The sequence below is a fragment of the Falco punctatus genome (genome assembly GCF_963210335.1).
Source record: "Falco punctatus genome assembly, chromosome: 10".
In the NCBI taxonomy this organism is placed as follows: Eukaryota; Metazoa; Chordata; class Aves; order Falconiformes; family Falconidae; genus Falco; species Falco punctatus.
Window position 1 is genome coordinate 38,778,063 of NC_137590.1, and position 22,781 is coordinate 38,800,843.

At 47.7% G+C, this 22,781-nt stretch overlaps 1 long non-coding RNA gene across 1 annotated transcript in view; it reads left to right on the top strand.

Annotated features, from left to right (window-relative positions):
* The window catches only part of LOC308070997, a 37,569-nt gene extending 17,452 nt beyond the window's left edge, over positions 1 to 20,117 (top strand). Inside the window, exons 2-3 of the long non-coding RNA XR_013930963.1 lie at positions 12,618 to 13,008; positions 19,338 to 20,117. This is a non-coding gene — a long non-coding RNA (uncharacterized lncRNA). The remainder of the gene's footprint in view (positions 1 to 12,617; positions 13,009 to 19,337) is intronic.
* Positions 20,118 to 22,781: the final 2,664 nt, after the last annotated feature.

Below are 22,781 nucleotides of genomic sequence, written 5' to 3' on the forward strand. Positions count from 1 at the left end.
CTGCCATGAAGGACATCTCTCTTCTTCCTTACTCTCTATTGCCATTTTTCATTTCTAAATCAGACTGACAGTTTCTTAGAGCAGGGACATTGTCTGTGTCAGGGAGTAAGCACAGCATGCCTAACGCACTGCAGTATGCTTGAGAGGCTGTTGGTGTAGACCGTGCTAGGAAGGGTTTCTTATGTATTAATTTCCTAGAGTAAATCAGTCACTGGGAGTTTTCTGTCAGACAGCTCCTTTGCTGAACCAGGTGTTGGGTGATGACAGGTACCAGAAGTGTGAAAGAGGATGGCGGAACTGCAGCCTAGGGACAGTGGAAGAGCGACCAAGGATTTGGTTGGTGCAAGACCAAATGTCTCTGCTACAACTACAGCCCAAGCGCCATGCAGGGCCAGAAAGCACCTAGGCACTGCTTCAACAGCACTGGTCATCTGATCCAAACCTCAGCTTGTACAAAGCAACTGTTTGATAGTAAATCGTTTCAGCTGTTCCTCCCCTTCGGCCATCCCTGCTCTGTGGGGCCTCTGCAAAGCCCCATAAGGAAACCCACAGCTCCGGGATGGGGTCAGCTCTTTTGTCAAGATCACTGGAGATCATGCCAAAGCCAGTGCCAAAACTGCTGTGGGCCTCCAGCACTGGCAAGTCTACCAGTACAAATGAATTACAGGGAATGAACGTAACAAGACACGTCGATGGAGATCCAGGGGAGGGACAGAGAGAGGGGAGGGAAACATGGCAAAGGATGAAAAGAAAAAGAAGGGACATAGCAGACACAAAATGGACCTAAGGGTAAATGCGAAAGGCAAACTAGTGATACCTTTTGTTAAATATTCATTGAATGGTTTGCACAATTACAGCCAGAAGCAACATTAACAGCAGGCAGCGAAACTTCACTGTGCTGGCAAGCTGCATTCCTCTTCCAGAAGTCACTCATTCCGACCACTGCAACACTATCAGTGTAGGGCTGTCAGTACATGCGATGCCGGAAATTTTCTCAGGCAAGTTTTTCCTACAAACTCCTTCCAGTATAAGAACATACAGGTGGAGAAACTACACTGTATGTCACCTATGCATGGAAGACAAAATGAAGAATCCTGTTATTTGTGGCTGGTCTCCCCACTCAATGCTGGGAAAAGCTGGATTGGACTGCACCTCTGCCTTCCATGCTTAGAAGAGCATGAGCAGTAAATAATGTATCTGGAAGCTTTTTCTGGCACGGACAGATGTGTATAGACACAGAAAGGAAACACTGCTTGTTAGAAGGTCGGCATATATTGGTTATGAGCACAGGAATGTTCTCACAGGAAACACTGAAGGCTGTGCAGAAGTAAACATACCTCCAGTGTGGAGTGGCACGGTGACCCAGCTGAGACCCTCTCTGGGGACTAGATTCCCAGGGATGATGCACAAGGCCCTTGGGGTATTTACACAGCCTGTTCTCTAAAAACCAGATGCCACTCAGAACAGTTTATCTTCTTTTCCTGATTATTCAGTCTGTGTTCTCTTTGCTCCTCCTGGCTGCTTTTCCTCCAGTTCCTGGAACTGTGAGGAGCACAGAGGAGCCTCTATAGCACCTGTGTGTGCATGCCAGGCACAGCAGCTGCCGCATCCCCCGATGCTCAGTGCAGCCTGTCCACCACACACATTTCCACACCACTGGGCAACAGGCTACTTCCAGATCCTTCCCATGCAGGTTTGTTCCTAAGACCAGAAACTTTGTATTTTCCTTGAGCATGAAAACTCTGTTCTTAGCCCTAGGCACCTCTGCATTTTGTGTTTCTTTAGATCAAGAGGGCTACCCAAAAAGTTCCACCTTCTTGCTGCCAAAATTAGGAGAGACAGTTCCAGCTTGTGACAAGCCTGGACGAACTCCAGTAGAGGCAGAGGGAATAAAAAGAGCGAGGGCCTCACTGGATTCCTGCATTTAGGTCCTGCAAAAGGCTCCAAATTCCAAGAGTCTTTCAGCAGAAACAGCATTTAAAGTGGACACAGTTCTAGTGCTTCTACAGAGGGTCAAAGCCCTTCTTTGTCTCTGCTCGCAAAGGCTTGTGTGTCCATATCTGCTAGATCTCCCTGCAGGGACACAAAAGATGCTCAGATACTTGTTGTGGTCTCCACTTGGGCTGAAGGAGCCCTGACTTCCACAGGATTTCCAAACACACAAAGATTAAGCAGGCCAGGCTAAACGGCTGGCATCTCTTCAAATTTTGCTTACTTCTTGCAACAGCAAGGCTCAGAGGGGTGCATTATTCTTTGTGGAACAAAGAGGGTACTATCTACCAAGCTTTTGCTGTATAAAATCAGTTCAGTTCAGTGAAATTCACGTTTGCTGCTTGCATGCTCCCTACTTCCACAGGCTTGCTGTCTCAACTGCCTTCATTAGTCCCATTATTTTTTGACCCAACTGCTGTAACAATAAAAAAATCAACATGAATTGGCCACAGAACACAATTCACATCTGTTTCTGGAACCCAGCACCTAAAAGGGAGATAGATTTCTTTATCCACCCAGGCCTTCTCTAGAGTCATAAGAAAAATGCACAGAAAGAATCCTTATAAAATACGATCTTCAAAAAGAGAAGTACTTATTAAATGTGCAAACAAAAGCTTCCCTTGCTACTTTCAAGTTCTATTAGCATTGAAGATCTCCATTTAAGAACAGTGGAGGAGAGGAGAAATGATAATGTTACGATTCACGAGTTGTTCATAGCACCCAAGGATGTGCTGTTTAAACAGAAAAAAGATTTCTTGCGTGCTGCCTTCTCCCGAACCAGTTCTTACAGGGTAGGAATGTGTGCCTTGATGTTCTTACTACTGAGGGACCAGAGGGGCTGCCTTGGTGGGTACGAAGTCTACGGATGTTTACAAGGTAGGATTTCTACAGCATACAAGGGAGCTAGTCATCAGCCAAGGTTACTTCTGGCTTAAGCAATCAGTTCAATGGACTTTAGCACTGTTATAGAACTGTAACCTGAAGTCCTCTGGGAGTTTGAACCATGCTGTTGTGCTCTCACAACAAGTAATTTGTGAGGCATCTCTCCCCTTAGGAGTCCGTATTAGTCAGTAACGTGAAGCAGCTGTGAGCTCTCTGTGGGAGAGAGGTAGTCCCAATGGCCAGAACCTAGGTCATACTCTCATCAACTCCCATGATGTTATCTCACAGCTTTTCAACAAAGCATGTAGCCACCTCTTGACCACTTTATCTTTCTCATCAAGTTCATATTGTAGATTTATAATTTTGTTTCTCCACACAAAACATCCAGCATCATACCCAACTTCACCACAACTCTTTTACTGCCATTTCTGCTACTGCCGTCCCATTGGCTCCTCATTTGCACTCCACAGATGAAATCCTGTTCCAGCAAAATCAATGAAAGCTTTGCTACTGACTTCTGCCAGACCTAGCTTTCAACTGGTAGCCTCTGGCTGTCACAAAACCTGTATCTTAACCCAGATACTGTTTCTGATTTCAGATATTTTCACAGCACAATTCTTCTAACCATTCAGCAATACACACATCTAACAGCCCACTTGAGCTCCTATTTCTGCTTACATCAAGTAGATAATGTTTTGAAATAGGCTGCAGCTTTCACCTACCCTCAGCCAAGTTCATACAGCTGTGGCCCATCAGTTCAAAGATAAATGAACTCAAGCTGCCAAGATGTGATTCTGGGTTAACAGGGGCAAAAATAAAGCTATGGCCAAATGAGAAGGAAACATTAAGTTGTTTCGTATTTTGAAACTGATTAGGCTTTTGTACAGAGAGACCCACTTAAGTCCTAGAACTAGGCATCCAGATCAGTCAGTACTGGCCCAAACAGCTCTCTCTCTCCCAAAATAATTACACCTTAACTCATCCCTGCTGGTAGTGTAAAAGTAGCTGTAAAACAAATGGTGCTTGAAGTTGCCTCATGGTGGTTCTCTGGGAAAGGAAATTTGGTTCACAAGCACCACCGTAGTCCAAGTCTGCATGTCCCAGGTGCTCAGAAGTTGGCAACAGCCCATCCCACAGCGATTCTACTGTGCCAGGCCAAGCTTTGCAATGTGTTGTTATTAGTCTGAGGTGAACCGTAAGACACACTATGGCTGTCTAAACCAGTAGTCCACCACAACACCCACTCCCCTGCCCTCAGTCCCAGTTTTCTTTTGAATGGAAAGCTGGAAGCATGGCAGGGAAGAGAAGGCAGACCATTACACATCCAGGCTGCATCCTGTCAAGCAACCAGGATGTGACTGCAGTGCGCATCTGGGCCTCTGAGCTGGAAAACGGTCCCACGACTCACAGTTCCGGTGTGCCTCTGTGCCTCAAAGGTTGCTGTGAGCATGGAATTGCCCTGTGGCTGGCTATAAAGCCCGAACAACTGACTGTGTGAGACCCACCCCATTTTCCATTGGCATAGTGCTGTGCTGCTGCATTGACAAACTCACGGTGGGGGCTTGGGCATGTGATTTCTCCTATTGTTGTTGAGGAAACTTTCCTAGTTCAGACCTACAATGACCTCCAGCCCTTGCTGGCCAAGCTCAAGGTTACTGTGTTGCAGGAAATCCAGAGGTAGAGGCCAGCAGAACTAAAGGCACATCTAACAGCAGGAAAGCAAGCTGGTAGTCATTATGATGTGTGACACCACTTGTATTCTCATACAGACTAAAGGCCACAAGTGAGACTGGGGGGAGGATTAATTCTCCTAGGTGCTGAACAAACCCAGAGTGACCCTCCACCCTTGCAGTTTACAGGTGTAAACCAGGCTTATGTAAAGGAAAATTTCTAAAGTTGCAGCATTTACTTGCTCGCTTTCTTTGCTCTGAATACTTTCACTTACTTAAAGACCAGAAAACTTGAAAAGAGATCAAACCAAGAAAGGCTGGAGTCTGCAAGGAGCTGTGTGGCTCAAGCCTACAAATTATGATTTTATAGAGTTAATCTGGTTTTGGGAGTGATGCAGACAATTATAAACAAATCAAGGCAAGAAGGAGAGAGGTAGGAAATAAATGTCAAAAGATCGTAACTTATTAAGAGAAGTCTTCATGCATGCCCATGAAACCACAGACTGCATTCTCTCTTTAGATCAAGTAGGAGTCTCTAAGCAGACAAGAAAGAAAAATTTCTCCTACCGGAGCTCTGTCAATAAAGAAATGTCAATAAAGGTTCAGCTGATTAAAACAATTGCCCAACACAGAGGATAAAATAAATTTGACAGGGTGGTCTATTACTTCTTTCAGTGACAACCCTTCTCCTCTCAGTTACAAATAATTACTTAGCTTTTCATTAGCTATGTTGGAGGCACGCATCCATTTAGTATTTGGAATTTTTCACATATAATTCCCTTCTGAATGATCAGTGTGTGTTTAAGATTTTACTAAAGGAATAGGGACAAATTCTGCTCTTTGAAAATTTGATGTAAATCTGAAGTATCTGCCCTAATATAGACTTACACTTGTCGTTAAATCAGAGTAAATGAGAGGACACTTTGGCCTCGTGATACCTAGCACAGGGCCAGGAATATAATACAAGAAAGGGTTACTTTCTAACTGCTTGTAAGATTTAAGTCAGACAAATACATGATAATAGTAAGTCTTTGTTTCTGAAAGGAGATATTCAGTCTACCCAAAGCACCATCCGAGTCATTAAAGGATTCCCAGGTGCCAGTATTTGGAAAGGGTATTAGCTATTCAAACAGTTTAGGCAGAGGTCTCTGCTGTTCTCTCTCCTGGGTCATCTCAGATGTCCTCAATCTCTGCCCAGAACTGAGTACAGGCAGCAAAGAAAGGCTGGAAATTTCAGAGGAGTAACATTTTCTCCAGAACTAGACAGAACATATTTTTCAGTCTTGCGGTAAAAAGGAGGAAACCCCTCCTTTATTAGCGCTAAGCAACTCCAAGGCTGGCAGGGTGAGGGCCATACAGTGCATGTGGAGGGACAGACTCTGCAGCAGATGCTGTGCAGGGAGCCCTCTTTTCCTCCCCTTTTCAGATATAATTTACCTGGTTCCACTCCATTACTGGGAAAAGAAACCAGATGAAAGTATCAGCATGATGCAGCTGGGTTGCTCAAACAAAGCAATTCAGCAGCAGATTGGAGGAGTGAATCCACACAAAGGCAAAAGGCTTGCTGAGGAGATGAGTGAGCTCCGCTGACAAAAGTCAGTGCCTCAGAGACAGGGATGCAAACACAGCAGAGAGGTCTCTGCGTGTTTGATGCTTGGAGGGTGCAGACAGACATCTGAAGCCACCCACCCCACCTCAGCTGGTGTCTGGCTCCTGCACATTTTTAAAGATTAATAGTTCTAAGCAGGTGCCTGAGACTGAGCAGAAATTTCAGACTGGGAACTATTTTCCTGAGGAGGAAAAAAAAAAAAGGTGTTGGAAATGGCAATTGCTATAGAAAGTGACATGAAAAAAGGCCAGTGGTCTCTGACTATCTGGCAAAGGGAGGGATGCAGATATCTCCAACGGGAATAACCTCTGCCTAGATAAAAGCAAAGCTAACTAGAAGGAGCATGTTTTCTGAAAACGTCATCTTTAATTAATGAGATCTGCCTTGTTGATTACTCTGATCCCAGAGCTCCCCTGGATTCGCTTCCTTACTTCTGCTCTGGGCTCTCAGGCAGTAGGCCAGAAACACTTATCCCATCATCAGCTTGCTGCATGCTTTTCTCATGCATCACCCAGGTCTTCCTTGCCCCTGTGCTTAAATGGTTTACAGAGGTTCTGCCTGGAGCCATCTGCAAGCTGCAAACTTGTTGGGCTTTCTTCCAAGGGCAAGTTGACTAAACCTTGTTATACCAAGACTGTGCTTACTGATGGCTGCCGATTCATTCCTCTCTGTCATATGTAATCTTGGTCATGGCTCTGAAAAACCTAAATCGTTCAGGTCCCTGCCACTATAAGACATGCTCTTCCACCACTTTGCTGTAGCAACTTCAGCTTGTAGAGACAAGATGAGTGTCAGCCATAAAAACTGAACTTGCAAAGACCAGGGATCATTGTCAGCAAGCTGCTTCCAGGGAATCACTAAAACAATTTGGCAGTATTTCATGCAGTGCCTGTCCTTGCTTAGGATGTCTAAGAACCCCTTTATTATATTGGAGTATATATTTGTGTATATATTAACTGCTAGTGCCAAGACACTAGGATGATGGGCAGCCTGAAATGCGGCTAATACCTATACCAATGCATTAAATCCTCCTGAAGCCTAATCACAGCCAGGACTACACTTACGTAGCAGTTTCTCACCGTCCTGTTTTGTCTTTCCCAGGGTTCCTCAACAGCATCCTCCTACTCAGACTGCTGGCAGTTTGACTGGCAGTATGGTGGCTGCAAGGTCAGAGGGCTGCATCTCACCCCTCTGGGTACCTGAAAAACACAAAGACAGACGTGTGTGTTCAGCTGCCAGCTGGAAGAATCACAGCTGCTCATGTGATGCCTGGGCAAGATGATATAATCAGCACATTAGTACTTCTTACCCCAGTAAACTCTACCTGTCCCCTGTGCCAAGAGCAGTCAGGAAGACAGAGGCTATTAGGGGAGTGATGAAAAATACGAAATGAACCTTAAAGACATAGAAAACTTCATGTCACAAAATGACAAAGCTCTTTGGCTCTTGTGCCTTCTTCCTGAGTAGGGCAGTATAACACATAATGTCTGCCCCGGATTACGCCAAAGAGAATCTCCAGGGAAGACTTGTCACAGTCATCCCACAGATTCCTCTTTTATCTCAGCACAGCTGTTCCCATCCTGACCTACTAGCCTGATTTCTTGCTGCCTTCTTACTGAGAATGCTACTGCAGGGATTCGATTCCAGATGTGGAGGAACCCAGCCCACAGCACACATTGTACCTTCACCCCTTCCTTTCCGAGTCTCCCAGTGACTGCACACAGCTAGCTCCGGTCTCAGTAATGGAGACAATGGCACTGGTCCCAGACAAGCCAAAAGACCCACATTCTTTGGACAGCTTGCAGTCAAAGTATTCCCAGAGTTTTTCTGTATTCAGTACGATCTCCAAACCAGAGGAAAGCGTCTATATTATACCAGGTCGGGACACCCCTGGTCCCTTCCATTCCTGTTAAACTGTTACTTGGCTGCAGTTCCTTACTTCATGCTCAGCACAGCTCAAGGCTTCATTTTGCAGCTCTTGAAGTTTGTCCAACTGTTCGTCACCCACAACCTCCTCCCCTTCTGTCAAGCAGCCACCTATCATGCCTTCCTTATTGAGAAAAACTGTACTTTTCTTTCTTGTTTCCTATCTTTTACTATCCTTACACAGTAATGACTTACACGCAGGAAAATGATTCAAAACCACACTGTTTCTGAAGCCAGACAGTCTGAACTTTTGAGATAAGTGGAAGGAAAACCAGACCTTATATTCAACACACCTGGGAGGAATAACCCCAATCTATTTCTTGGTGCATCAGAACCAACTGCAGCCTGTCCCCACCACACTGAAGTGACCTGGATGATGGATACCAGTATAATTCGTGAGCAGTGTCAGTCTAATGGGTGCCCAGGACAGTGAAACAGTTTGTCCTGCAAGAGTATTTTGAGGGTAGCCTTCTTAATCTGTACCAGCAGAAATGCTGACATGGATTAATAACTATTTTTCTTTCTCTTGAGATCAGTATACTACAGAATGCAAAGGAAGGTGAGCTAGCTTCCTCCTAAATCACTGAAAGTTTTTTCAAATGTTTTATAAAGCTGTGCAAGCATACAGGAGTCACTGTGCACTCAGCATTAACTTACAGGTACTTCAGGATTTTTAACTCTGATGCTGTAAACAGTTCTGTGAGCTTCATTCAGTACCTTGCTCAAGATGAGCGGAAGGGAACCCGAGTTTGATTTCTCACCCAAAATTATGCCAGCTCTAAATGAGTGGAGCTGGGAGGAGCTAAAGCTGTTTGGCACACAGGTACACACACGTTCTGTGCAAAGGCAGGAGAGCTCAGTCCTCTGACTGGAGCTGCTGGGCATTGCTGGAGCATGGCACCTTCCCTCCCTGAAGCAGGTGTCCACGCAAAGCCGCCTAGCCAGCAGCCGGCTGAATGATGCCTGGTGCCTCTCTCCCCTCCTGGCTGCCCGAGTGCTGCTCCAGCCTGGGATGGCAACGGATGGGAGAAACTGCTTTCAAACTGTTTAATAGCAGTGATGGTAACCTCTGACCTTAGTGAATAGCAGCGCTTTTGACCTTTCATTTGTTAAATAATGCAACCACTTACTTCCCGATCCTTATCAGTGTTCAGTAATTGGGGTCAAGACAAAGCAAAGCAGAGTACAGTTACCCACCAGACTTCACTGAACCAGGAAGAATTTCCTTAAGCTATAGATTTCCTTTTTGATAATCTTCAATCAGGACTGGCAAAAGCTAGACACTGGGTGGCTTAGAAGATCCATAACAGGCTAAAGAGCCTCTCAGCTGTTAGCATCTGGTTTGAATCCAGCTGTGGTTGACAGTGGCAGAAATTCACTTCAGATCTCAGGTTGACTCTGACTGGTTTGCAGTTCTGTTTACTAGCCAGAGAGCCATAGCATATTAACATGTGATTCTAGAGACATCAGTGATTAAATGAGCTCACAAAGCCTGAAAATGCCTATTCCCATAGAGAGAATCAGACTATGGCACAGTGGTAGGTGACAGCATGGACAGAAAGTTTGCAGTCACTCCTACATGTTCTGCCTGATTCGTGTCTAGGAGAGGTGGTTAATCTTCAGGAATCTGAGTCGCTTTTTGTGTGGCGTACATAAAACTAATGGGTCAGATTGTGTGCTGCACAGCTCCTTAAAGATTTCACGTGACAGATCAGCAGGTGACAATTGTTACAGGCAGCAGTTCCAGGATCACTGTTTTCCTTAGAAATGAACAGGAAACATGAAAAAGAAACCCAAGAATTTATGATGTGACAATGGATTTAAATGTAAGTGCATACACATATATTTATTTATATAATGCACACATATAAAAGCTTCAACTTCCTGAAGATGTCAAACAAATTCTGTTTGTTTAAACAGCCACACAATCTCATTATTTATTGCATTTTGTACTAAGTCAGGTTGCAAGGGCAGGGACTGTTTCATGGCTGTCTGTATGGGATTCAGCAAATGAGCTCCCAAAGAGTGACTTGCACAAAGAGTGAAAGCACAAAGAGTGCTGTCGTTTATAAACGAGCCAATTGATTATAGATGTACACGAGCTAGGTAAGAACTGTAAAAAAGACACTGCAAGTAATGAGATTCAGAGGTTTGGATTTTTTTAATATTTTTTTTTTTTTTTGCTGCCGTTCATGTAACAAATGAGGAAGGTGGAGCCCTTTGTGGTATCCTTTGTGGTGTAATTGTATGCCCTCCTGCTTTTGGACGTACATTTGGATTTGGGCCTCTTGAAATGGAGGCCATTGACCTAGGCAGGGCAGCCACCCCTAACCGCATTCCGAGCGGGCTGCTGCCCCTCAGGGCCGGGGCTGGCTCCCCACAGGCCCGGCACAGCCTGCCCTGCCTGCCCAGGCTCTCCAGGGCCCTGCTTTCTCCGCCGTTGCCCCGAAGCCCGCGGTGCCCCAGGCCTGCGCACGGCCTCCGGGCCGCGGCCACCCCGCTCCCCTCAGCCCCGCACCGCACGGGAACGGCCGCCGCCTCGCGCCAGGCACTGAGGTACACCGGCCCTGCGCGGCTCCCGGCGCGCCCGGGCCCTCAGCCCCGGCACACCGGCCGCCTGCGCCCGCCGGCGCCACCGGGAAGGTGGGACCCGCCATTGCCGTGCATAGTTTATGTCAGCGGTTAGCACTTATAGCTGCAGCGAGTTCTCTAGATATAGGATGTAACCAAATGGGCACAGAGGGTTGGTCTCAACTCAGTGCCCATTGCTCATCTAGGACTGCAGTTAGCATGGCGTGCAATGCACATCATTGATGACTGATGTCACCCATTTCCGGCAAGTCTTCGGTCTTCTGTGGAGTCCACTGAAGAAAGATTGTGATTCTTTCCTATGTTGTGGGCATTAGAGAAACGATATGATACTCTATGGTGTGACGAACGTTAGCCTAGCTCACTCTGTTAATGGTCATCAGTGGCTGTTTGCAGGTCTTTCTTTGATGGAGGCAAAAAAGTTAAGTTCCTATTTCCATTTCACTGAGCCTGTTAAGCTGAAGAATAAAACTCTGCTGGAAAAGGCTGACCTCGACCCATCCACTGACTTTCTAGACTCTCTGGAGCGTGATATCCCACAAGGTAAAGGTAGAAGAATCGACAGATGCAATGAAAGGGAAGGCAGCCTTGAGTAGTCTGGGAAATGCTGAGGTGACAGGATGCAGGTTACTATGGAGTTTGGTATGCTTGTGAGGAGCTCCTGCAAATCTGTAAAGGAATTGTATCCTTTACTAACTGTTGTACTTAGTTCCCTTCTTAAGCAAGTCTAAATGCTTACAGTGGTAGATGTAAGTGTACCAGAGCTGTTACATCCTCACAACAGATCTGACCACATCAGCAGTTAATAACCCCTCTGCCTGAGTGGCATATTGTCTCTTGGCTTGGGTAAAGCCTGTGACAGCTGGTGTCCCTGTGGGGAGAGATAACTCCGCCAGTGACAGAGGGAATTTATGTGGTTTGAAGTATTGAAGAGACCTCTTGTCTCACCCGGTATTGCTGCTCTTTATCTAAATGGGCTCTCATTAACACTAAGCTGGTATCTCTGAGAGGCTGAATTCAAATGTTCCTTTGATAAACTGTGTTAGATGCTGCAGTGGGGAATAATCTGTATTCTAGTGGGATTACACTGGAAGCAGAAAGGAAGATGTGCCTACTGGAATGTATTTTCAGTTCACATCTCTATTGTTCTGCTGGACAACTGTTAAGTATATTTAAAGCTTCTTCCTCTGGCAGGCTATTTCTCTAAAGAGATGGGCATGATTTTTATTTGCTTCTAACTACCTTTTGCTGATTTGTTGCATTTTTTTGGATTGGGCCAAGTGTTTTCATGGCCTGCTGTCTAGAAAGAACAGAAAGAAAGATTCTTGGGTCATAGTCAGAACTTAAGTTTGCTATTTTATTCCTATCCTGGAGTAGCAGGATAGGATAGTAGGTGACCTGTGCCTGATGGATTTGGCTGGAAGGACAGTGAATTACCAGTGCTCTGACTTTCAGACTTCATGTGTGTGTGATTAGACAAGATATATATATATATCTCGTCCAATCTTTCCTTTGACTGAGAAGGAACCTAGTGAGCTCCTGCCTGAATTCTGAACATTTCTGACTGTTCAGAGCATAAACAGCGCTAAAATGTAAACGATTGTTCAACTTACTGGGAGTGTCCTTGCTGCAGTCATTTTACAAAGGTGTAGTCTGGAGGGACTGCACATTTTTATGTATGCTGGCCCATTGAGCTGGCCCTTTTGACTCAAAAAGGCCAGGGAGATTAGGTCCTAGATACCTCCTAAGAAAATTTTAGCTGCAGTTTTGTATGGTAGTTCAGGCATTGCTACTGTTTGCATTCCCTGCCCACCCTTTTTTTCCTAGGGTTTGTGGTAGGGAGACTTTTTAATTTTGTGAGGCCTGAAACCATAGAGCCACTGCAACAGGCGATAAATCTGGGGTGCTTTCTATGTTTCCACTAGAAAACAGGCACCAAGGGCTAAGAGCCTTGTTGCTAGGTAGGGCCTGGCGGCCGGAAGATCTCGCGCTGTACGGAAACACAGGGCCCCCCTCCAGGTAGCCAACAGCTTTTGGTTTATGATGTAAGCAGACGGAAGTGACATTGTAAACCTAGGCTATATAGTGTCACGTCGTTCAGCAATAAACGCCATTTGCCATCCACCACATTGGTGTCTGTGAGCTGATGGACCGCGCGGCCAGGGGTCGGCCGCCGTGCCGTTCCTGAACCAGGTCACCGCGTGCCTGTGAAGGCAACAAGTGGTGCCGAAACCCGGGAACAATCACCTGGAGTTGGGTGAACGGCGGCCGGAGCGGCAGGACCAGCCCGGCGGGGAGGACGCTCCCGGACCAGCCAAGAGGATGGAAGCTCTTGCGAAGGTCGTATTACAGCTTATAGTCGTAATACAGTGGGGTATTGACTGTAAGCCCAAAGATTTTACTCTCGCAGTCGTGAGACTTTTGGAGCTGGGGGCCATTGACCAGCCGGTGGATATACTCCACCCAGATGTGTGGGACAAATGTTCCCGCGCTTTATGCGATGAAACGATGTCTACTGGTAGTGGGAAAAATCTGAAAGCGTGGGGGAAAGTCGTCCAGGCTCTCCAAAAAGCTAGACACGAGCAGGAGACCTGGAAAGCTGCCAGGGATTGTCTGTTAACCACCCCGCGGGTGGGAATTGGGGCGGCTACGCAAACCTCACGCCCCCCGGCTGAGGAGGGTTCCGTCGACCCTCAAAGCCGACAGAAAAGTGACGCGCCCACTCAGCGTCCGAAAGACTCTAACATCTTCAGCTCACCCACAGACTCCTCGGCGAACTCCTTTTGGGGCAAACTGGCGGCAGAGGCCAGGGGTGCTGAGGCGAAAGCCGAGGCTGAAAATACACGGATTGAACCACCACCATATGTGCCCCAAGATGTCGCCGAGCAGCAAGAAGAAGGGCGGGGCGAGACCACCCCCGGCGGGAGCAGGGAGGGAGCGCTAGAGTTAACAGGCGCACACAGAGGGGAGGGGGAGGAGAATGGGAAGGAAAAGAGTGATTGGCATGACCAAAAAAGGGAAAAGATCACGAGCGAGGGGCAGAAAGCTAATCAGAATGACCCTCCCCAAAACCGTCCTTATAAGGCAGGCGCCTCCCCAAGCGGAAGGCAGGGCGGGCAAAAAGGGAAAGAACCGTCCAATTACACAAGAAAGGGGAGGGGCCGAAGCCCGACCACATACCACCAACACCCGGAAGAGAGCAGTCAGTCGGACTCTGACTCCGACTCAGACTCTGCATGGGAGACTTGGCTTGCAAATACAAAGACCAAAATATCACCACTCACGGGGAAAGAAAAACCTAAGGGGACAGAAATTACTCTCACTGATTGGAGAAAAATACAAATTGCATGTGCCGATTGGGCCCCATCGGACGCACTAGCATTCCCGGTCCGAGTGACGGACGGGGGACAGAGGGTTCACTCGCCCTTAAACCCTAAGGATATACAAGTGATTGTTAAAGCAATCGCGGGCAAAGGACTCAATTCGGCCATGGTCTCCACCCTCATAGATGGGGTTTTTGGGGGAGATGATTTGCTCCTGTTCAATATAAAACAGACCTGTAGGTTGATTTTTGACGGGGCAGGGATGATTGTGTTTAAACAAGAATGGGAGGAGAACTGTGCGAGGCAGTTAGCCTGAGTAACCGGAGCGGATCATCCGCTACACGGCTCCAGCCTACAGCGGTTGATGGGTACAGACCCAACAATGATTACCCCCCAAGCACAAGCCCAGGGCCTGCGGGCCCATGAAGTTATGGCAACCACCCGTGCAGCTAGAGAGGCTATTCGCACAACCTCTAGAGTTATTGCCAAGCCATCGCCATGGTCCACAATAAAACAAAAAGAAAGCGAGAGTTTCACACTTTGTAGATCGCCTCCAAGCAGCAGTCGATTCCTCGACCCTGCCCCCAGAGGCAAAAGGCCCGGTTGTCGCAGACTGTTTGCGGCAACAGTCTAATCTAAACCCCAAGGAAATCCTGCGATCGCTGCCACCTGGGTCAAGTCTCGCAGACATGATTAAACATGTAGTGAGCGAGGAACACCTAGCCCCAATCCAAGTGGCCGTTCGTGCACTGGCTAATGTGATGATATGCCCCAAATGTGGCCAACCAGGCCATGCGATGATTAATTGCCCCCAATCAGGAGACCCGCCAACAGCACTCCCCCCGCAAAACCGATCTAAAGGACCATGTTGGGCCTGTGGAAAGAGAGGGCACCTCGCGAAGGAATGCAGACTTAAAAAGCAGGGAAACGGGAAGGGGAGGGGGCCCCTGGGCCGCACACAGCCCTCTCCCACTTGGGATGTCAGGCGGCCCCATTACACCAACCCCAGACAGGGGGGGTCACTCCCGAACCCGTTGCCCCTGCAGGAAGCAACCAACTTTATGGCCCAGCCAACGACCCCACAAACCTGGCCTCTGTCCCAGGGACAGCAGGGACCGCCCGGTGGGGGCGAGACCCCTGGGTGGCCCTGGCAGTAAGGTGTGACAACCCGCCAGTGGTGTGGAGGATTTGTTCCCTCCATAATTCCCTAAATGGTACCACCATCAGTATCCCCTTTTTGTTTGATACCGGAGCAGATGTTACAGTCATTCCTGAAACGAGCTGGCCCCCACCTTGGAAATTGGAAGACGCCTCCATGGTGGGTGGAGTCGGGGGATTAACCTGAGCTCGGAAAAGTGCTCACTTGGTAGCAATCACGCTCCACACAGAAAAGGGACCAGAAAAGACCATTACCCTCTTCCCATACGTCATGTCAGGAGTTCCACCCCTGTTGGGAAGGGACACCCTAGCCTTATTAAAAGCCAGAGTGACAAATTTACAGTAAGGGCCACTGCCGTACACCCACTCCCACCGATCAGACTGACATGGAAATCGTCTGACCCAGTCTGGGTCGAGCAGTGGCCCCTGTCAAAGCCTCGAATGGATGCCCTTCTTGAGTTAGTTGACCGCGAACTGCAACAAGGTCATATAGAGCCTTCCACTAGTCCATGGAACACCCCAGTCTTTGTAATACCCAAACGAGCAGGCGAGGGGTTTCGTCTCCTCCACGACCTGCGTGAGGTAAACAAAAAAATCCAACCAATGGGTCCCGTTCAAACACTGTTGCCCATGAACTCCATGGTTCCGGAGGGACAACCTTGTGCTGTCCTTGATATTAAAGATTGTTTTTTCTCAATACCTCTGCATGAGGCGGACAAAGAGCGGTTTGCTTTTTCTGTAGTGTTTCCAAACAGCCAACGCCCTAACTTGCGCTTCCAGTGGAAAGTGCTGCCCCAAGGAATGATCAATTCACCCACTATCTGTCAAATCACAGTGGATCGAGCACTGGCACCGGTTCGGCGCAGTGACCCGACTGCGACTATCATTCAATATATGGATGATATCCTGATTGCCGCACCATCAGGCAATCAGGTAGACCACCTGGTGACAATCATTTCAGAAACCCTCAAGACAAACGGGTTTGAAATCGCGAGTGCAAAAATTAAAAGAGGACCCTGTGTCAGTTTCTTGGGAATGGGAATCACAAGTTCTTATATAACACCTCCTCAAATAAAAATCCGTCGAGCCGTTAAAACACTCCATGATATGCAACAGTTAGTGGGGTCTTTGCAATGGCTCCACAATGTTGTCCTGATCCCTCCCGAAATCATGGCCCCCCTGTACGATCCTTTGAAAGGGAAACACCCATGGGAACAAAAAACTCTGACGACAGAGGCAGTAAACTCTCTCGACTTTATCGAACAACAGGTGTCATCAAACACGCTCGCCAGGTGGAACCCAGCTATGCCACTCGACCTGTATGTGCATTTCACGGAAGGGGGGAGGGTAGGAGCGCTGGCCCAAGGCCCTCCTGAAAAAGCTCAGCCAATACAATGGATAGTCCTGGGAAAAACGTCACGCGCTTTCTCTCCAGGAGTCGAGTGCCTCGGTAACCTCATCATGAAAGGCAGGAAACTCGCCCTAAGGCATCTGGGCATTGAGCCAGCCAGAATATACCTACCCTTTCGCAAACAGCTCCCAACACAATCAGTGGCAATGTCAGAATATCTAGCTATAGCCCTCGCCGGATTTGGGGGGGAAGTCCGGTATGCCACAAAGCCCCCCTGGACTCAAATGCTAGCTATTGTCGACGTCGACCTCCCGCAGAAAATCATGGACCGGCCCCAACAGGGACCAATGGTCTTCACAGACGCATCCTCAGCGACCTCAACCGCGGCAGCAGTATGGCAGTCGGGAGGAGAATGGCACTGTGTCAAAATGACCGATCGTGCGATCTCCGTCCAACAGCTGGAAGCAGCAGCTGTAGTGCTGGCATGCGGTCTGTTCCCAACAGAACATCTCAACATAGTAACTGATTCAATGTTTGTGGCCAAGCTTTGCTTAGCCATGTCAGGGCCCGGCGTGTCAACATCCACAATAGCTCTGATGCTAGAAGAAGCACTTTTTTCCCGAAAGGGCACTATATCGGTTATCCATGTCAACAGCCATAACCCAATCAAAGGGTTCTTCCAAATCGGCAACGACAAAGCAGATGCCGCTGCAAAAGGGTTGTGGACACTGAAAGATGCCCGCCAATTACATGAGTCCCTCCACATTGGAGCTAAAGTGTTAGCAAAGAGATGTGGGATCTCGGCCACTGACGCGAAACATATAGTAGCTACATGTCCCCACTGTCAAAAAGCACCATTGTGGTCTAGCAGAGTCAACCCCAGAGGTCTTAAAGCCTCTGAGGTGTGGCAGACAGATTTTACGCTCTGCCAATTGCTAAAACCTCGAGCATGGCTAGCAGTAACTGTAGACACATATAGCGGGGTGATCGTAGCGACACAACACCTTAAGACCGACGCAAAGGCAACCATCCAACATTGGCTAACAGCCATGGCGTGGCTTGGCATCCTTAATCAGATCAAAATGGACAACAGCCCAAATTTTGTGTCTAAATCAGTCCAGGCGTTCGCTCTGAAATGGGGTATTACTCTGATACACGGTATCCCATATAATAGTACAGGACAAGCCATAGTCGAATGGGCAAATCAAACTCTGAAATCTAAATTAGAGGTATCAGCAAAAACAGAAGGTTTTACCAACGTCATTCCCTCAAGGGACCAGGCACACTTATTAGCAACAGCCCTGTTAGCTTTAAACCAGTTCCCCAGGGGAGACGAGGTGAATAGCCCTGCCCAGAAGCACTGGGCCACTCGAGCGCTAGAAGAAGGTCCGTACGTCATGATCAGAAATGAGCTAGGAGAGTGGGAACAAGGGTGGAAATTAGTTCTGACAGGGCAAGGGTATGCTGCGGTCAGAAAAGATAGCAGAATCAAATGGTGTCCACTTAAGTCTATCAAGCCAGACCATCAAAATAAAACTAATGAAAACTGTGAGTTTTTATCTGCAGGACCAGATCATCGGACACCCCCGTAACCAGTATACCCTGGTGACAAGAGAAGACGACGAGTCGGCAAGCGGCCTGTCCGCATCTGAGAGCTCTGCACCGGCGGAGTCCAGACAACGGCGAAACAGCTCCCGCAAGGCGGGGCTGCGATGTTTTTGTGTGATCTCAATTTTGGGGTTCATAACGCCGTCTAGCGGCTTGTATGAACATCAGCCGTGGGAATGGGTACTGGCAAGATGGGAAGACCAAAAGATACTGCAAAGGATAGTTACCGCGGGATCCCCTAGTTTTCAAGTGTATCTCTGTGATCTAATCCTCTCAACCCCCTGTTCGAACACTATAATGTATTATATGTGTCCCAGCTCTAACCCCGGCAAATCTTACGGTAACGTCCCTAATCAGTATTACTGTTCTCGCTGGGGCTGTGAAACCATCGCATCTGGCTGGAAGGTAGCGAAACCAGACCCGTTTCTTAAAACCAGTTGGGGACCAATAGGCTGCACCCCTAGGAGACCAAGTGGGATGGGAAGGACAGTATGCCGAGGGAAATGTGACTGCCAACATATTTTCTTAAACGTAACCAATGAAAACGACCTAGGATGGACCATCGGCAAAACTTGGGGCGTTAGATACTGGCAACCCGGCACAGATAGGGGGGGACTGTTTTTTATTAAAAAACAGGAAGTAAAAAGCAGAACAGCGATTGGCCCCAACGTCGTGATCAAAAGTGATAACCAGCAAAGAAAAGAAAACTTGCAGACTGCCATGCCCGCCCCAGCTGATCCCTTACTAACCAAGCAGATAGTTCCCTCAAGCCAACCTAACATGAACCTTCACCATTTACCCGACAAGCCATTTTTTAGCGTGTTAGATGCCACCTTTTGGTCGCTGAATCAGTCAAACCCGGATCTCATGAATTCCTGTTGGTTTTGTTATGACGTGTATCCCCCCTTCTATGAGGGCATTGCCCTTGATGCTTCCTTTGATTATTCATCAGACAGCAATCCAACCCAGTGTAGGTGGGATACACCATGGAAAGGAGTTACCTTGAACCAAGTCAGGGGCCTGGGCGTATGTATTGGTAATGTTGCCCTAGCAAGCTGGGATAATGCTGTCTGCGCAAGAACCATTGTGGTTGACAAGACCCGTAAATGGGTGATCCCATCCGCACCCGGAATGTGGATCTGCCATCGATCAGGAGTAACTCCCCGTGTGTCCCTCAAAATTTTTGACGATTCTGCTGACTTTTGTGTACAAATTCTGATTGTTCCTAGGATCCTATACCATCCAGAAGAAGAAATGTACCGCTACTGGGGAGAAGCCAATAGCAGGCTTCAAAAAAGAGAAGTACTGACAGCTGTAACAATAGCAAAGCTGCTTGGTTTGGGAGCAGCTGGCACGGCCACGGGAGTGACCTCCCTAGTGACCCAGTGACGAGGCCTGCCTCAACTGCAAGCTGCCATCGATGAAGACCTACAAAAAATCGAGAAATCCATTACCTTTTTGGAGTAATCCCTCTCCTCGCTATCAGAGGTTGTTTTGCAGAATAGACGGGGATTAGACCTCCTGTTTATGCAACAAGGAGGCCACTGTGCCGCCTTGAAAGAGGAATGTTGCTTCTATGCGGACCACACCGGAGTAGTTAGGGACTCGGTGGCCAAATTGAGAGAGAGATTGGCTCAAAGAAAAAGAGACAGGGGAGCCCAACAAGGGTGGTTTGAATCATGGTTTAACCAATCTCTGTGGCTAGCCACCCTGATATCCACCTTGGTAGGTCCGATTGCAATAATCCTGCTGACACTGATCTTCGGACCCTGTATATTAAACAGGCTTGTGTCCTTTGTCCAGAGCCGGCTAGAAAGGGTCAACATCATGTTTGTAGAACACCAACAACTGCTTTAAAAATGTACTTGATCAGTATTTCCCCCGATTCTCCCTGGCTCTCCCCAAATATCCCAAGCTACACTCCATTACCCCCAGTCGCTTCCCAAGTGCCAATTGCTCAGTGTGCCTTATCTTTGTACTCTTTTTTAGAAATATTTTTACTATTTTAGCCTGTTGGGTTAAGCGGGGGGGGGGGTGGGGTGGGGGGGTGGGTGGGGTGGAAATGTTGCTAGGTAGGGCCTGGCGGCCGGAAGATCTCGTGCTGTATGGAAACACAGGGCCCCCCTCCAGGTAGCCAACAGCTTTTAGTTTATGATGTAAGCAGACGGAAGTGACATTGTAAACCTAGGCTATATAGTGTCGCGTCGTTCAGCAATAAACACCATTTGCCATCCACCACATTGGTGTCTGTGAGCTGATGGACCGCGCGGCCAGGGGTCGGCTGCCGTGCCGTTCCTGAACCAGGTCACCGCGTGCCTGTGAAGGCAACAGACTGTGTTAGATTAAATTGTTTGCAGTAGTCATTGTATTAAATTAATTGTAATTGGCTACAATGCTGGCTTATCTGTTTTTGAGTTTGCTGCCCAATCTTTAAATCCTGGTAGGCTGACAAATGGGACAAGCTGGTTAGAGGAATGAGCCTCTTTCCAGGGAAAGCTCCACTGACTTGAACTTTAAGCCTAAACTATCACCTTACTGCGTTTACTTTGTGTGTGTTAATGCTTACCTGATAAATATATTTCAGTTGATTTATCAGTTTAGTTACAAGTTGGAGTAAGTGGTCCTTGGCTATACGTAAACCTCTCCTCTGCTTTTTTAACATGTTGTGTGTCATAACACTTACTGTTGTACTTCAACACAAACCGGGAATGATTCTGGTAGTGTTGCAATCTAACGGTAATACTGCATCATCTTGTCTGTGAAGAGAAGGGAATCAAGCCGACTGTCGCTGTTCTACCAGGCAGGGTGGACACCTGAACAGCTTCGGTCTCAATGCCCAAGCCTGGGCCCAGCCCAAGAAACGACTGGCTGCTTCAATAATTTGGCCATAAGGTATTAACTGGTTGTGTGGGAAGGTGCCTAAACAATACTGTCTGTTCTTTGCTTTGGTATGTCTCATCTGTAATGGATTCTTAAACGCTGGGTGTTGCAGGAGGCTTGGAGAGGCTGTGCTGGTCCCTGGCTGGCAGGCCATGCCCTGTGGCAGGGGCTGGGGTCTGCGGGCGGGCAGAGCTGCGGTGTGCAGGGGCGCAGCCCGTCCCCCGCTGAGTCACTCTGCCAGCTGCTCCGGGGAGGCTGCTTTGAGCAGCGCTTTTGCTTTTGTATTCCTCTTGCTGAGAGGCAATGTTTTACTTTTGTTCTCATGAGATTTTATCACGTTAGCTTTAGGCCCGTTTCTCACTTATTAATTAAACCTGGTCTGCGAAGGACTGGGGCTGCCCTTCTTCCACCCGTGCTGTGATGTCATGTGCAGATTTTGTATGTAAAGTCTCTGCTCTGACATCATGGCTGACCCCTGTGCAAATACCTGTCTTGGGCTCCAAGTGCAGTATTTTATACACCCGTTCAAGCCACCCACCTTATGGTAATTACAGCATGACAGGATTTCCCTTGTTTGCTTATAGGACATTTGCATGGAATAGGGTTTTAGGCTTTAAAAAGGTTAGGATACAGCCCATCCCCTACTTCCCTCTACTTCGCTGATCCAGTTATCCTCTTAAAGGAATTAGAATGGTATGACACTACTGGCTCTTGGGGAAAAAAAAATTGTGACTGTTTTCTAGTGCTGCGTTACTTTTTAGGTGCTTGTACATTTGTTTTGGTGTCCCATTCCCTTACCCTGTGGTTCATCCTAGTATCTTTTCATATTGAGTCGAGGCCAACCACTGTGTCCCTCACCACTGCTCCTTTCGCTATAGGAGCAGGCAGATAGGGCAAGTAAGAAACAAGCGGTAAAAGTGCCGAGCAGAGGATTTGGTTCTCCCTTTCCCAGGCATCCCTTTGATTTGCTTTGTGACTTATTCCATGGTCCTTTATTACCTCTTCTTTAAGAAAAGATAGGTATTTACCACACTGCCATAACGTGAGTTTTAATTAACCCACAGCTGAACAAAGCAAACCAGACCTAGCACAGATAGTTCTGTCATTCATTGGCATGCTTTAGGCGGGTAAAATGGGAGGAGGTTTACCCGGAGACCTGTCTTCCCTAGTTGTTTAGCTCCTGGCACCACCACCTATCCATCACCTGCCTCAGTCCTACCTTTCTTTTCAGGGTTGTGCAGATTATCAAGGCATATAGGTTGTGTGAGGTCTTGATTTTCGAGCCTTGCTTCTTTGGAGGAGATGCCCTTGTCTGCACAAGGGGTGAGGCATGTGTCACTGTAGATGTCCACCAAGAGCTGGACACCTGGCCATCCTGACATGAGGTGTCTTGAAATAGATCTGTATCAGTCATGCCAGTCTATACATGTGCAAGACATTAGGAAGAGCTATAAGAAAGCAAATGCAGCGTAGTCGTGTATTCTGCACATACACACCACACACCGTGGTGTTCTAAAGCAGCCTTCTGCTTTCAGCCTCCCAGGCAACGTTACTTTACAGGACTGTGCCTTTTTGTGGTGGTTCCCAGGCTCGTTCAGTCTCTTACTGAGCCTTCTTTTATGGATGGATGGTTTTTCTGTCGTAGGTGATGATCAGGGCTTGTATGTAAATCTGAAGTTTGACAGGTAATCTCCGTGGAGCAACAGTAGTGGGTAACAGGTAAACTGAAGCCAGGAAAAGGCAAGAGCACGCCTGCAGTTTCAGGCAGTGAGGCTGTAAAGAGGCTGTGTAAG